Below are 17,001 nucleotides of genomic sequence, written 5' to 3'. Positions count from 1 at the left end.
CTCCCCGCAAACTCCGTGGTTCGTAAGACTCTGCAGAAGTTCACACTGAAGCCTCTCTGTGTCACCCCCTGAAAGCACACAGGGTACCTTTCTTCAGCCCAAGATGAGGGAAGAGCAAACGCTGACCCTGAGTGCTCCCGGCACGCGGGGCAAGTGTATCACAACCCAACAACTGAAGACGGAGAAGAGGCCGTTCTGGACTGACTGGTGTGGCACCGAGTCATTTTCTCAAAACACTGGGAATTTTCTCTTTGCTAATAGATGCTGGCTCTTTTCCTCTCCTCCCCCAGTGCATCTCTTTCATTGCCGCTCTAGGAAGCTGCTGATCAATGATGCTTGGCAATTTAAAAGTGTTTTCAGATCAGCTTTGGATGAAGGCTCTTGAATGAAGCTGTTGGGAAGGGGGTCAGGACTGAATACACAGAAAGCCACGTCTTGCTCTTGCGGATGGCGCCTGCTTCAAGGAAAGAAGGCAATGACGGTGGGCGTCTATGTGGAGGTCTGGGGATGATGAGGAAGCTGCGACAGCCCTTCATCAAGGAGAGAGAGGGAGGTAACATCCTACTGCCAGCAAGCCTAGGCTGCTGCAGGGAGCTTCCTAAAACAGGCAACCCCGCCCGGCAGGGCTGGGTCACTTTGATTGGCGCAGAGGCGGCCTGGGGGTGCACAGGAGCTTGAAATCCTTGGGAGGTGGAGGTCATGGGGGGATCTTGTGTGAGGAACATGAACCCCCAGTGCTCGGCTCCCTGGCAACAGGTGGGGTGGACACCAAGGCATTCCCATGGTGTGGCTTTCAACTCCCACACTGTTTACCTCTTCCATGGATGAGGCAAATGAGCAGGAAGCAGGGAGTTCGGAACGCAGCCACTCTGCCTCGCTGGTTAGGCCACTCTGCAGGCTGAGAATCTGCTTAGCCCAGGAGGCAGGACTGTCAGCCTTGCTGGACAAGTGCTCCTCTTCCGCCGTTTTTCATTCGGCCAATGGGGGGCATTGGCAGCCGGCTTCCCTCTGCTTCCATATCAGCGCCCTTCTTCTGCCTCTCCTTATCCAAATGCAAACTGACCTTGCAATAAACAAATCGCTCACCAGATGGGAATGTTCCTCCAGGAGAGGAGCTCTGCGCTGTGCTCTCCTTGCTGCTTTCTGACACTTCACTTTTCTCTGTCTACTCTCCCACCTCCTCAATCCACCCTCTGCTCTGTCCCCATCGCCAGGTTGTAAAGAATATATCAAATGTGTAGTTGAGATTTATCTAACAGGTAATAGGGTAGCTGCTATTAATTTTACAATCAATTGCACAGCGCCTTGCATATTTTTTTACAAAACTATAACCGCCTACATTAGGTTGCAAAGGAGCCCTTTCCAGTTTCCCCTACCCCCAAGGGTTCCTCCATCCCTGTATTTTTGGAGGATATAAGCCAAGGCTGTTTACAACAACCTTACCTTTTCCTTTAACTTGTTTTCTCTCTATCCACCTTCCTTTTCCCCTACACACTCCTACCAAAATGAAGCAACCCACCCTTGGATTCACCAACGTCTCTATTCTCCGCCATGCTATATAGAGTTTTACCTGCAAGCTTTTATCACTGAGGTCTTTGGCAAAGTGTGGAAGGGAAAAACCCCAGTCAATGGATAAAGCAGGACCTCACTGCATTCTTGGCTTGACGATCCACTACATGGAATCTTCCTTATCTATTCTGGGCCACAGTGATTCCTCTCTCATAGACATCATGACTCTCATGGCTGATGGGGGCCACTCACGTGGCTCCTACTCAATGGCTTTAAGCCTCTCAGCATCATTCTGTCACTGCCCCTTTCCCCTTGATGAATCAGGTCTCTGAGATCTTTTGAGGGTAACTGACAGGCTCCTGTTGCTCAGTTTGTAGGGGTGGGGCTGAGATCTAAGCCTAGGCAGCCAGAAACCACTCTTAGCCACCATGAAACAGTGTCTAGAAACATCTACTGAATGCACCAGAATGCAGCATTAGGTGCTGATGACGGCTCCTGACAAGCAAACCTCATGGCTGATGGAGCAATTGTGGAAGGAAAGTCTCACGCTCCTGGGATATTTCACTCATCCACTCTCACTCATTCATTCCTGCAAGCAGCACTGGGCCACAGAACTGACACCTGCAGTCACATGCTCTGTGAAACAGAGCCGATTCTCACCACATTACCATCTTCAACCAAACCTGGGCGCTCTGTCCACTACCTCAGTCTTTGTAGCAGCTCTTTGGAGTTGGTACTGTTTTTGTTTCACACATAAGGACAAACATTGGAGACATCAGGTAACCCGCCCAAGGATCATGTGATACGACGCCGAACTAAACTGTGAACTGTAGACTATGTGACTCCGAGATTCCGCTTTTTACTTTACACTCCAAGACCCACCCACAGGCACAGGAACCAAAATTATTGAATTCCCTGCATGGACACAGACTCCATTTCCACCTGGCTGCTCAGCTAGGCCACTGGCAGCTCTGAACAGCAGCCAACTTGAGTGCAGCTCAGGCAACTCACAAAGAACGGTGTGCAAAGCTCAGTCTAACCCACGGCGAGAGCGTGCCCTTGATTTCTCTCTCATCCGGGTTTTTAATGTTCAGTACATGATTTGGCTGCATAACTTTCTCTCTCTACATGTTTATGCTCTCCAACATAGATTTCATTTCTAGATCATACGGAGAACAGTATTCACATTCAATTAAGTCTTCTTGGAACAAAGAGATGAACCAGTAAAGATGGACGAAGGGTGTGGCGCCTGAGACATCTGCAAAGAGTTGAAAGTAGTCTGCTGAAAGGAATATCCTATGCAGATGCACAATGACAAACACGCAGGATAAAGTTCTACAGGGGACTTTGAAGGTCTTTCATCAGCTTGGGTCCTCTTTTGGAAAGGGTAGGTTGTCATGACTGGAAATTAGGCACCTTCATACAGACCTGGGAGATGTGCATTCCACGCCATGGTTAACAGAAGTCCTCCTATTTGCTGAAATTCTCACTAGCTGCATTTCTTTGAATGGATCTCTACATGGCCTCTAGAGCAATGGTTTTCAGTCCATTTGCTTGCAAGATTTTCTTACTGATTTCTGGCCATGTGGTCTCATGAAGGCAAGCAGGAGGGCTGGATGGAGAAAATGTCAGCAGCAGGCAGGATGGCTGGGTTCTGTCCTCGTTCTGCCACTGGGTGCCTGGCCCATGTCGCTTCATTTGGCTGGGCTTGCCATTTCCTCTTCTGTGGTGTAGGGATAAAATGCACCTTGAGGTGCTGATAAGACACATAGATGGGACAGCAGCCAGACTCCCCACACATTTGATGGAGAGAAGACCACAGTGAGTGGAAAGGTTGCTGTCCCAGCTTTCCTTGTTGGAACAATAAGGATGTCAGATGAAATGGCCACTAGGATTATTTGCTAGTTCTGATATTCATTCTGGGACAGGAAGATGCCTGCTACATTCTGAATGTTTGTGTCTCCCCTAGATTTGTATGTGGGAGACAAATCCCCAACGTGACAGTATTAAGAGGTGGGGCCTTCAGGAAGCAATTAAATCATGAGGGCTCCACCCTCGTGAATGGGATCAGTGCCCCTATAAAAGAGCCTCAAAGCAAGCTTCCTTGCCCCTTCCACCATGTGAAGACACAGAAGGAGCCATCCATAAGAAACAGGACCTCACTGGACACCAAATCTGCTGGCGTCTTGATCTTGGACTTCCCAGCCTCCAGAACTGTGAGCAATATACTTTGGTTGTGTATAAATTACCCAGACTAAGGTATTGGTTACAGCCCATACAAACTAAGACAATGCCCAAGGACTATGTAATAGAGGCTGCTTGACCACTTCCTCTTAGGCCACAGTTGCTGGAACCAGGTACCAGGGTACTGCGGAAGGTAATGCCTGCCTCCATGCCTGCCAGCATCTCACCCCTCACACTTGGACTCCAGGGCTAATGGGCGCATTCATTTGCAGTCTGCCAGAGTGGTGAGACTTCGGTGCCTTGTGCCTCCTCTGCTTTCCTGCGTCTCTGAACACATCTCTTCTGCCCAACAAGACATCCATAGGAGCAAAGACCAGAATGTCAATGACAAACAAAGCACCAAGGACTGCCCCTGTGGCAGATGCAGAAGTAGTTAAAGGGCAGGAGAATAAAGGGCTTGGTGGTACCTTGATGAAAGATCGTGTGAGGGTGATGGGTTAGTGACCTTGGTGTCACCAGTAGGCTAGCCTAGAGACATTCCTGAAGACACTAGGCTTGGCACCTACTTAGGAGGCGTATCCCTGATGAATCTCTTGACAGCAGGGTTTCTCAACCACAGCATGGCTGACTTTGAGGCTGGCTCATTCTTTGCTGTGGCGCACACAGTCCCATGCATTGTACGATGTTGAGCAGCACCCCCACCTCTACCCACTAGATGCCAATAGCACACTCCCATTGTAACAACCAAAAATGTTTCTAGATATTGTCCCATCAACCCCACCAAGGTTGGGGAATTGACACCCTGAGAGGCCATACCCCCAGCTCTACTCTCCTTACATTTCTGCTTGGTTCTTGCTTGTTGCTATTGAAAAGCAAGCCACCCTCTGCATGCAATTGGTCATAGACCTTAGATAACACACAGTAACAGAGCATAATCAGATGAGATAAAATTATTCCCAGGGAGAAAAAATGAATATAATCATGATAAACTGAAAGGCTTACACAAAGGACGACATTTTATAAAGGATGGTAGGATCTTCCGTGTGAAGTCCTGTCCATTTGGAATAAAAGCTGTAATAGTCTCACAAGAGAGGAAAGAGTCTGTATAAGAATTTGTCTCATCTAACTAGGCAACATAAACAGATTTAAAACAAACCAAGTGCATGTATTGTGTTTCTTGCAATTATGACACTGCTAAACCACACCCTTCACAAATGACTTCACAAACCATTTGAGGTATATAGCGAACTACTATGCCCAGCTAATGTTGGCCTGATTCATCAGCAAAATCTGCTAAGTTATCAGTCACTGGCCTTCAGAAATACCGCTTATTTGGCAGAGAAAAGTAGAATTTAATACTCAGGCAGCTGTGGGGTTGGTTTTGCATCTTCAGCTAAAACAAATACCAAGGGTATCAATTTGTAGCATTAAAACTGGAATTTTTATTAAGTATTTAACAGATTTACACACTTGTAATACTGACAGCTATCCAAAGCTGATAGGCACCATCTGCTATCTGTGCATTGTCTAGATCATGGGTTTGCAAACTGAGGCCCACAGACCAAGTCTGGCTCACTGCCAGTGTGTGTCATTAAAGTTTTATTGAGATACAACCACACCCATGAGTTGATGTGTTGTCTATGGCTATTTGCACGCCACAATGGGAAGAGTTGAGTAGGTGCAACAGAGACCACATGGCTCACAAAGCTGAGGATATTTACTATCTGCTCCTCTACAGGAAAAGTGTGCTGACCTGATTTTATATACAGTTGATGCTCCATATCCGATAGTTTGGTGTTCACCAATTCAACCAACTACAGATCAAAAATACCCAGGAAAAAACCCAAAAATACAATAATAATACAAATAAAAAACCAATGCAATAAAACAAACGCAGTATTTACACTGTCTTAGGTATTATAAGTAATATAGAGCTAACTGAAAGTTTACAGGAGGATGTGCATAGATTATATGTAACCACTATGCCATTTTGTATCAGGGACTTGAGTATCTATGGATTTTGGTATTAAAGGAGGTCCTGGAACCGATCCCCCATGAATACCCAGGGATGACTGTATGCATATAGTACCAGTAAGTCAATGTCATGGCCTCCCAGATGCCCTGCCTCTGTCCTCTCCGTATCTCCGCTATACACCTGTCTTCTCTTTGCCACCACTCTGGTCCTGGGACCTCATCCTCTCTCAGCCCTTTGTTCAGCTCTCCCCTTCTAATATGCCTGACAATAACAGCAGTAACAATGATAGCTGGTGTTTAGTGAGCGTTTTCTTGGTGTCAGGCAATAGCACGCAAGCTTTGCATGTGCTGCCCAATGCAACACAAAACCACTGCAGTAACTTCCCTGATCACCATAAGCCACCTATTGCTTTCCTTTTCCAAAGCAGTCGAGGGCCAGCAGGCCTAGACGAGCTCCCTCACCTCAGCATGGCCTTCCAAGCCTCTGGTACCCTGTTCTAAAGCCATGCCAGCTCTCACCATGCTCCAATCATATGCCTGCCTTCCCATAGGATGACTTCGCTCATTTTGGTCTCTTGATCTGGACCAGTAGTTCTCCAGTGAGGCTGTTTTCGTCCCCAAGAAGACACCTGGCAATGTCCGGGTGGGTGGGTGTCTACGTGCTACAAGCAACATGCAGGTGGAGGCCAAGGATGTGGTTAAACATCCTGCCATCCACAAGGCAGTCTACCATGTCAAAAAATGATCCAGCCCCAGCTGGGCGCAGGGGCTCATGCCTGTAATCCGAGCACTTAGAGAGGCTGAGGAGGGTGGATTATTTGAGACCAGGAGACTATCCTGGCCAACATGGTACCCCCCCATCTCTACTAAAAACAAAACTTAGCTGGGCAGGTGGTACATGCCTGTGGTTCCAGCTACTTGGGAGGTGGAGGGAGAATCTCTTGAACCTGGGAGGCAGAGGTTGCAGTGAGCCAAGATCATGATACTGCACTCCAGCCTGGGCAACAGAGTTAAGACTCTGTTAAAAAAAAAAAAAAAAGATCCATCCCCAAATTTCAAAATGCAAGGGCAGGAAACTCTGCTTTAGAATTCCCTTATCCACCCCTGCCAAGCTTCTCAGTGATTATGGCTGCAGCCAGGCCTCCCTTCCCCACAGCAGCCTTCCTCGTGCTCTCTGCAGATGTGACTGCCCTCTTCTCCAAGCTCCCTTAGGACTCCTCCCCATCCTTGTGTCTTATCATGGTGCTGTGTGCTACGTCCTACATTTCCCATGCATCTCCTGGCTTCTGAAAAGACTGACGCCCTTTGAAGGCAGGAAACCTGTTGTAATTCACTTTGTAACACACAGACCACTCCTCCTTAGTACTGCTGAGAAGACTGATGATGAATGGCTCAGAGAAACTGCTCAACTGATGTCAATGAAGGGTGATAAAAAACTGAATAAAACTAAGTCCTCAATACTTTTAGAATACAGAATTTAGAAGAAAAAGGACAAGAATTGATTTAGGCCCAACAGCAAATGAAAAAAAAACTGAGTTTTTTGACAAAGAGGACTGTCATACAAATGATAGTCTCTAAACACCAAAGAAGGCTCTTGACCGTATATATACCCGATTAAAAACTATTACACTACTCAAGAATAACAGTAACAATAATAAAGGTAATGACATTGGGTGCTTACTTGGAGTCCTTTATATGAATTAAATCATAGAGACTTGGCAATAATCTATGAGTCAGTCCAAATAAATCTATATTACAGATGAAGAAATTGAGTCATGGAGTAGTAAAGTGATTTCCATGAGGGTACCCAGATAGCAAGTGGCCCTCTGACTCCTGACTCCACACTCTTAACCCATATACCGCACACTACCAAAATGTGGAAACCTCTGGTTTAAAATATCATCCTCTTAAAAGAGGAAGAAAACCCCTTCATCAGTAACACCATTTATATTATAGTTTTCAGCACAAAAAAAGTTGCAAACAAGGTCTACCTTGTGACAATGAGGCTGAATGATTCCCATATTACAAAAAGCAAACAGAGATAAATTGGATCTTCCAAAAAGCTCACATATTAGAGAGCTAAATTAAGAAAAAAGAGGCCGGGCATGGTGGCTCACGCCTATAATCCCAGCACTTTAGGAGGCCGAGATAGGAGGATCACTTGAGCCCAGGAGTTCGGGATCAACCTGGGCAACAAAGTGAGACTTTGTCTCTCTATACAAATAAAAATAATAAAATTAGCCAGGTGTGGTGGCATCTGCCTGTAGCCGCAGGTACCCAGGAGGCTGAGGCAGAGGGACTGCTTGAGTCCAGAAGCTGGAAGCTGAAAAGAGCTATGATTGTGCCACTTTACTTCAGCCTGGGGGACAAAGTGATACACCAGTCTTGAGAGCAAAGGAAAGAAACAAAAGAGAAGAAAAGAAAGAAGGAAGGATGGATCATATTGGATGCAATGACATAAGAATTTGGTACCATTTCTTAGGCTTATAGAGAGAACACATTTAACCAGGTGCTCCGAGGCCTGGATCTGCCCTTATCAATTTTCCCGGCTTCCTTTTCTGACCAATGGACAGGTGGAATTCAATGATCTATAAGGTCCCTTTCAATTCTAAAATCCTATGCAGAGAAAATAAATTATCTTACGGTGCCAACAAAACCTGAAGGGTTTTAATTTATGGAGGTGACTGAGTGACAACACAAAGAGGCTAATGCCATTGAAAGAATTTATTACTCAGTTCCCAAGGAAGGGAGTATGCTGGGGCATGCCACACCATGCCATACAGGGCAACAAGAAACCTTATCACACACAGGGACCAAGAAGCCGAGAAAGAGAGAGGGAGGAACTAGGAGTGTACCTTTATGACTACAGTAGTCAGGGAGTAAAGGGGTGGGGACATCCCTTATTGGATAGGAAGTGAAAATACATGTTAGAGTTTGTGGCTGGGAGTTTCATAATGTGATTTCGGCATGCCTGCGAAAGCCACCTTATGAGAGGTAAACAACTTTGGTTGTTGGTCTAGCTCTATGATCAATGAATACCCAACAGCCATTGGTTAACACACTTGTCCAATCTAGTGGGCTAAAGAGAAGGGGTTTTATAATACAGTCATTATGAAACCAGAACGTACATGTAGCACTTCCTTTTGTTTCTGCAAATGCTGACATTCTTCCAACCTCCCTATTCATAGCGGAGTCAGCACAGCTTCTCCTCAGTCAATACTTCCCGGATCATAAAGGTTTCTCCAGCAGGACTGCAGCTGCCTGGAAAGCTGCCCACTTTCCTCTCAGTGCTGGGACAAGGTGGTGGAGGTGGGGAGGGTGTGATAAAAATAAAGATGGAAGAGAGGCCAAGGATGAGGAAGTGGGAGCTGGGATGAAAAATCAAATGGTGAAGAAAACACAGACACACACGCATACTCTCATGGAGTTAGGAACAGTAAACAGAAAAGGCAAGAGAATTAGAAATCCTATCTTCATCTGTGGGGTGAATTCACTACCGGTTCCCTTCACTTCAATAGTGATGGATTAGTCTCACCAGAGGATTACATTTTCTGCCCAAGAAGCAGTTCTTATCATATGTAAACTCCAGTTATATCCATGGTAAAAAGCAAAAAAAAAAAAAAAAAAAAAATATGCTGGGGAGAATTCTTTCTGCCTTTGCAGTCTGTATCACTGAACATGTTCATATCAGCTTTCCATTTTAATGTGTTTATATGAAAAAAATCCTCAAAGCCCAGTCCTCAACTCCCATCCTAACCTCCGACAACATTTTCCTACAGAAAACAGAGTGCAGTGAGAACATTTTGATGTGCTGCAGACCTGTTTGAGATGACCCACTGTAACATGGAATTTAGTGTAAAATGAAGCTGCCTCGGATGGCGTCCAAAAGAAATACCAGAAGGATCTCGTTAAAATAGGGTTTTACCATAACATCTGGTCTGGACCCCAAGGGTGGCGGTTGAATACAGCTCAGGCCGCTGACGACCGCAGACCAGGCGCCCTTGCCAAGACTATTTTCATATCCTCTAGATGTGGGGAGCATCCAGGAGGGAAAAGCATTACTCAGGCCATAAACTCATGTGGCTACTTCCTCCCAGGGCAATGGGGGGCTAGGACAATGAGATAACCTTGGAGGGGCCTCGGCTGGGGTAGGGGGTTCTGCTTCCTGGAAATGCTCACATTGTAGTGGAGGTGATGCCAGGAGAAGCCTCAGCTCCTGCTGCAAGTCAACTACTAGGAAGAGCTAGGCTCAGAGACGCTCGTGTTCTCCAGCCCTACAGCGTGGTCTCCAGCAGCTTGGAACACTCATGAATTCCGGATTCAATATTTGGAAATTGGAAGACAGCATGAATGCTAAATGAGAGATGTACGATGGATAGCACCATTGCAAATCACACTCAAACAAAAGTCAAGATATGACTTTGGGAATATAAGAGAAAGCAATTTGGAAGATGGAGAAATTAACTCACATTGTTAAACAATCAACACAACTCCTGTTCTCACATTGGGGGATTTCTTCCAGTCCCTTTTCTCTACATATCTTAATTTCTTTTTTTTTTTTTTTTTTTTTTGAGAAGGAGTTTCACTCTTGTCGCCCAAGCTGGAGTGCAATGGCACAATCTCGGCTCACTGCAACCTCTACCTTGCAGGTTCAAGTGATTCTCCTGCCTCAGCCTCTCAAGTAGCTGGGATTACAGGTGCGTGCCACCAAGCCCAGGTAATTTCTGTATTTTTAGTAGAAATGGGATTTCACTTCATGTTAGCCAGGCTGGTCTCGAACTCCTGACCTCACGTGATCCACCTGCCTCGGCCTCCCAAAGTGATGGGATTATTTGCTGGGCATGAGCCACTGCCCCTGGCCTGTGCATCTTAATTTATATGTATAATCATCATGGTCACAGAGTATTGTATCCCTGTTCTCTTTTACCTAACACACTACAAGCATTTTCCCTGGTTGCTGGTTGGTTTTGACAGTCACCTCTGTGGTTACTAATTTTTCACCAAGCAGGCAGGTCACCCTTTACTCACACTACGTCCAGCTTTATCTTTCAACAATGAATCAATGGCTTCTAACTGGACAGGTTCCCATGTCTCAGCTGGTGTTAATCTGCCACTAACTCTACCTGCCAGCATCTTTTCCTCCTTCCTGCCATCATGTGTCCTAGGGTCCCCATCACCAAGATGGCTGCATTCTCCTCAAAAATGCCGGGTTTTGCTCTTTGTTTTTCTTGAAGTGCTCTTCTTACTTTGCCTAAAAACTTCCGGTTCAAATCCAGCTCAGATGGCACTCTATGCCCTTTCTCAAGCTGCTGGGGAAAAGGTGACGACTGCTGCATTCCCGGACATCAAGTACTCTCTGGGGGCCTCCACATTTCTGATGGTACCCAAAAATAATTTTAAGCGTGAGGGCAAATGTTTGAAATTTAATAGCTATTTGAACGTATATTATGCGAACAACAGAACTAAATGAAACTAGTATACTAACATGTATTGATATATTTAATAAAAGGCAACTGTTTCAATTTTAGACAAATATTAAAAAAAAAATACTCCAGGTGTATGCAAATACGGTGAAAATTCAGATAACGAGCAAAGAACTAAGATTGGCACTGGGTGTGGTGGCTTATGCCTGTAATCCCAGCACTTTGCAAGGTCAAGGTGGAAGGATCATTTGAAGCCAGGGCTTTGACACCGGACTGGGCAACAAAATGAGACCCCATCTTTACAAAAACTAAAAATAATTAGTTGAGTGTGGTGGCACGTGCCTGCACTCACAGTTACTTGGGGGGCTGGAGCGGGAGGATCATTTGCGCCCAGGAGGCTGAGGCCACGGTGAGCCATGATTGTGCCACTGCACTCCCAGCCTGGGCAACAGAGAGAGACTCTGTCTTTAAAAAACAATAAATAGGTCAGGTGCAGTGACTCATGCTTGTAATCCCAGCACTTTTGGAGGTGAAGGTGGGTGAATCACTTGATCCCAGGAGTTCGAGACTAGTCTGGGCAACCTGGTGAAACACTGCCTCTATAAAAACTACGAAAAATTAGCTGGGTGTGGTAGCACATTCCTGTGGTCCCAGCTACTTGGGAGACTGAGGTGGGACGACTGCTTGAGCCCAGGAGGTTGAGGTTGCAGTGAGCCAAGATCATGCCACTGCATTCCAGCCTGGGCAATGCAGCGAGACCCTGTCTCACACAAAAAATATATATGGGGCAGGGGGAGGAGGGCAGGTAGCCCCTTCTCTGCTGTGCTGCCCATTGCAACCTTAATACATATTTTCATACTTCCTGTAATAAATCTGCCGTTTTTAAAAAATTAAAAATATATGTATTATCTTGTTGTATCGTTATCTTTAATTGTTGTTTTCCTATTTATTATTATTATTATTTTTGAGAAAGAATTTTGCTCGTTGCCCAGGCTGGGGTGCACTGGCACGATCTCGGCTCACTGCTACCTCTGCCTTCCGGGTTCAAGCGATTCTCCTGCCTCAGCCTCCCAAGTAACTGGGATTACAGTCATGCGCCACTATGTCCAGCTAATTTTGTAGTTTTAGTAGAGATGTCCACTATGTTGGACAGGCTGGTCTCAAACTCCTGACCTCAGGTGATCCACCCACCTCGGCCTCCTGAAGTGCTGGGATTACAGGCGTGAACCACCGCGCCTAGCCCCCAATTTATTTTTGATCCACAGTTGGTTGAATTCGTGGATGGGGAACCTGTGGATGTGGAGGGCCGACTGTATTTGAAAACATCACGTAGTACATGATAGCTATATATACATATGTATCTATATGTAGACATAGATACATATGTATACTTTTTATTATATTTTTTCAATGAATCATGAATAAATGAAAAAATGAGAAAGATTCCAAAGCCAGATGGATGATGTTCTGAATCCCAGCTGTATGACCTCCTTGAGGTGACCTGGGTAGGCCAGGACCTTCTCAGTACCTTGGGTTTCTCATCTGTAAATGAGGATGGAGCCGTTTCTACTTCCTAGGGATTGGTAGGAATAAACAGTTTCATCTGTCAATATTTAGAATCATGCCTGGCACACAGCAAGTACTTGATACATGCAAGATATTGTTACTACAACAAAGCAGTGATGGGAGGATAGAGGTAACACTGACAAGGGTGGGATATCTGGGTGCCAGGTGGTGGGGAGGGAACTGAAGACAAGGAGGCAGTAGGAAAGATACTATGGAAAAAAATGTTTGAACACAATCCTGATGTTTTTCTACTGAACAGTGCTAATTCTGAATGCTTCTCTCTGCCCTTCTAAATTCATATATTGAAATCTAACCCCCAAGGGGATGGCATTAGGAGTGGGGCCTTTGGGAGGTGATGAGGGTGGAGCCCTCATGAATGGGATGAGTATCCTTATACAAGAGACCCCAGAGAGTTCCCTTGCGTCTTTTACCATGTGAGGACACAGCAAGAAGGTGCGGGTCCCCACAGACACTGAATCTCCCACACCTTGATCTTGGACTCCCAGCCTGCAGAAATGTGAGAAAAAAAAAATCCCTGTTGTTTATGGTATTTTGCCATAGCAGCTCGAATGGGCTAAGACAAAGAGTGACATAATCATAGGGTGGAAGAAGTTTATCTTTGGAGTGGACAGACCGTGGTAGGGAAATGGTGATGGTACCAAGTGTGGGATTACATCAAAGAGTGCCCATGAAGTGTCATTCAAAATATCAGTACGGATGGCAATGGAGAAGTTGGGGATACACATCGTGACTTGGAGGGGAGGAGTCACTGGAGAGATTGGGAGGGGACACTCAAGACTTGGGGGATCAGTAGAGAGATTGGGGATGGGACTCAGACTTGAGGAGCAAGGAAGTGGCATATTACTACAGGCACAGATGTGGGAGGGGAAAAAAGAACATCATCTTGGGGGCAGTAGTAGTTGAGAAGTGAATGGAGGAGGAGGCACCAGCAAAGGGATGTACAGAGACTTCAGGGAAGAGGGACAGTGTTGTGTCTGACAGTTCAGACAACTCGCTTGCTATTCAGTCTGGAAAGCAAGAAAGGAAATGGAATTTGGCATAAAACATATCAATGCTGGACACTTTTAAGGTCACATTAGAATTTCAGAGCAGGCAAGTCTTGAATGTAACGGTGAATAAACTCGGAAGACAGGCACCTTGGTTAGCGGCTATTTCATCTTATCTAAAACAGGAAATGTGGACTGTCTTAGACATTTTCACATCGTCACCAATTTTTAAAGTAGGAAGTGAAATTTAAGGCTTATGTGCATCTTCAACAGAATCTAACCTTTTTTGTGGGTGTCAATACCAATGGAGATTTTTTTACTACATTGACAAGATGTATACTTAAACAACTGTAATTTATACTCATCTGATTTTCATTCTAATTGCTTTTTCTCCCTGTAACAAATTAATGAGTATAAGAACGGCAAGTCTTAATTTAGAACAATAAACTTAGAAAAGATCGTACAACTGAAATTGCACTGGAACCGGGAGAGTGGAATGGTTACGAACATCTGGAACGTAAGAACTTCCGGATTCCTGCATTTTGCTACTGTAAGTGGTTATAATCACACCAAGAGAACAGTTTAGCAAAACGGTCTTTTCAAACAGTTTGTTTGCAACTAGCACGGTTATGAGAGGGTTGGTAATTAACAATTAGCCCCTTCATAACCTCCCATGTGAGCAGAGGCTCTGCAAACCTCCACCACTGTATTCAGCCAAGGGAGAATAGACATACTTGGTGGAGGAGGATCAATTGTTCATGCCGCACAGCTGGCCAGGGTGATGTGCTATTCTTTTCTATATGAAAGGCCTGGGTATCATGTTCTCCAGCTACTTACCCACTCCTACACATTCTTAGAAGTTAGTTTTTAACACTGACATCTAACATACGCATAAATGCACAAATGACAGATACAGAACCTCACCCAGATTTCCATGAGGCCTTGGCCTGAAGTGGTGTGGACGGTCATGTATTCTCCCATTTTCCTTCTGAATCCCTCGGCATGGGCCGCATGTCCATAGGAATGGCTCCCAAATAAAAACCCTGAGCGCCAAGGTTCAGGTGAGCTTCCCTGGCTGGCCACTCTCCTGCACGTGGCCAATCATATATTCTTCTGGGAGAATTGAGAGCCTCTCTGTAACTCCACTGGGGGTGGCCACCTGCAAGGTTGTGCCTAGTTTCACCTGGACTTTGTGCCTTGTGCCTTTTCCCCTTGCTGACTTTCATCTGTATCATTTCATTGTAATAAACCGTAAGTGTGGCAGGTACTGAGTCTGTGAGCCCTTTCAGCAAACCACTGGGCCTGAGGGTGATCTTGGGGGTCCCAACACACCAGCAAAATGTGCTGCTCTCACTTAATGAGATCACATCAAGGCATGAGACATTACTGCTTTGTAGAGTTTCAGGGTACTTTCATCCTCTACTAATGTGGACATTTTATTCAGGTCTTCCTTATTTTATTATTTGATGAAACTAATGTTTTCCTTTATTATTCCTAAAGCAAAGACTGCCAACACCTCAAAGAAATGCTGGCCTTCACTGTTTCATAAAGATTCTTTTTTTAAACAAGGATACACATTAGCAATGTAAAAGAGCCGCTGCAGTCAAAAAATATTTTTAGAGACTCAGCTGAACAATAAGCCCTGAACTTTTGTTTAAATTAAGATAGCTGAACCATTAAAATGATTTCCTGAATCCATGGAAACGTGTCTTGCATAAGAAGGCATTCCACGGCCCTAGGAAACACAGTAGAATGTACAGAGTAATTTGTCAGCTACTAGGATTACAGTGGGCAAAGTCACTTAATCATTTTTGTAGATGCAATTATTCACAAATATTAAGAGTAATGTAACCACCCAATGGATTCCCCTTGCCTGCTGCCTAGACAGAGCTGATTTATCAAGACAGGGGAATTGTAATAAAGAGTTTAATTCATGCAGAGCCGGCTGTACGGGAGACTGGAGTTTTATTAGTACTCAAATCAGTCTCTCCGAAAGCTCAGAGATTAGGGTTTTTAAAGATAGTTTGGTGGGCAGCGGGGTAGGGTAGGGAGCATGCTGACTGGTTGGGTTGGAGATGAAATCATAGGGAATTGTAGCTGTCCTCTTATGTTGAGTCAGTTCCTCGGTGGGTCGGGGGGCCACAGGACCGGTTGTTCGCAGGTCCAAGTGGGGCAATCTGGTTGTCAGAAATGCAAACACCTGAAAAGACATCTCAAAGGCCAATCTCAGGTTCTACAACAGTGATATTATCTTCAAGAGTAATCGGGGAAGATGCAAATCTTCACTGCCGGCATAATGGCAAATTATTATGGCATAATGGCATAACGGTAAACCATTTAGAATTCAAGCCCCTCTCATCCTAACTTGGTGGCCTTCCATTAGTTTTACAACAACATTTAGTTTTGGGGAAGGACTATTATTTAAACTATAAACTAAATTTCCCCCCCAAGTTAGTTTGGCCCATGGCCAAGAATGAACAGAGACAGTCCACCTGCGAGCTAGAAGCAAGACAGCCACGTGACTTTGCTCTCACTGTCAACACTTTCTCAGTTAATTAGAATTTTTGCAAAGGTGGTTTCGGTCCCTCCCTTTGGGTTTTATAGCACCTTATTCTTAAGGTGTGGGCTATGAAGATGGAAAAAGAAGAGACGACTGCTCTAACTTCTTCCTGCTGATAGTGGGCAGAGTGGGTGCAGCTGCAGACCCCAAGGTAAAAGCAGTGGAACCTCTTTGCAGCTGTCTGCATGTACTCACATGTGCCTGGTTGCGGTTTCAAGGCTTGCATGACAAAGGCATTAGGATGTTCCTCTGTAGTTTTGGCACAGCATTTAAGTGAACAGTGAACTACAAGGTCCTAGGATAAAGAGTGGAAGTCCTAGCTTCTGAAGCCTTTGTAGACTTGACCTTAAGCTCTGAGGGAGAACATCTCTCTCTCTCAGAGAGATGAACATCTCTGAGAACCAATCAGACATGGGGCGGCTCGCAGAGAGATCTGGGCCAGTGATTGTTAGACAGACAGATTGGGAGGGACAGGAAAGAGCACATTTACATATATCGCTCCATATTCTTTTTAGGTCAGTTTCCTAGTCCTGAGACTAGATGTTTAATTAAACAGCTGTTTCTCATATCAGGAGGTGGCAATGCAGATGGGTTAGGCCTCTTCAGTTATAGATGAGGAAGGCAGTGAAAATCTGAAATGTTTTTGTCACCTATATTACGAGGAATAAGCTTCAGCTTGCAGGGCCTCAGGAACAAAGTAGTAGCATTTTATTGAGTCCAAGTTGGAAAAGGGGCAGAAAAATCTGAAAGCATTAGTTTGGGGACTTGTAGCCTACAA

The 17,001-nt window shown here is 45.2% G+C and overlaps 1 protein-coding gene across 7 annotated transcripts in view; it reads right to left on the bottom strand.

Moving 5' to 3' along the window:
- TBL1X (transducin beta like 1 X-linked) overlaps positions 1-17,001 on the bottom strand; it is a 258,194-nt gene that overhangs the window by 35,833 nt on the left and 205,360 nt on the right. The gene's annotated exons all lie outside the window — the stretch shown is intronic.

Source organism: Macaca thibetana, chromosome X (assembly GCF_024542745.1).
Source record: "Macaca thibetana thibetana isolate TM-01 chromosome X, ASM2454274v1, whole genome shotgun sequence".
In the NCBI taxonomy this organism is placed as follows: domain Eukaryota; kingdom Metazoa; phylum Chordata; class Mammalia; order Primates; family Cercopithecidae; genus Macaca; species Macaca thibetana.
Note: the sequence above shows the minus strand (reverse complement) of the source record. Positions and strands in the feature narration are given on the sequence as shown.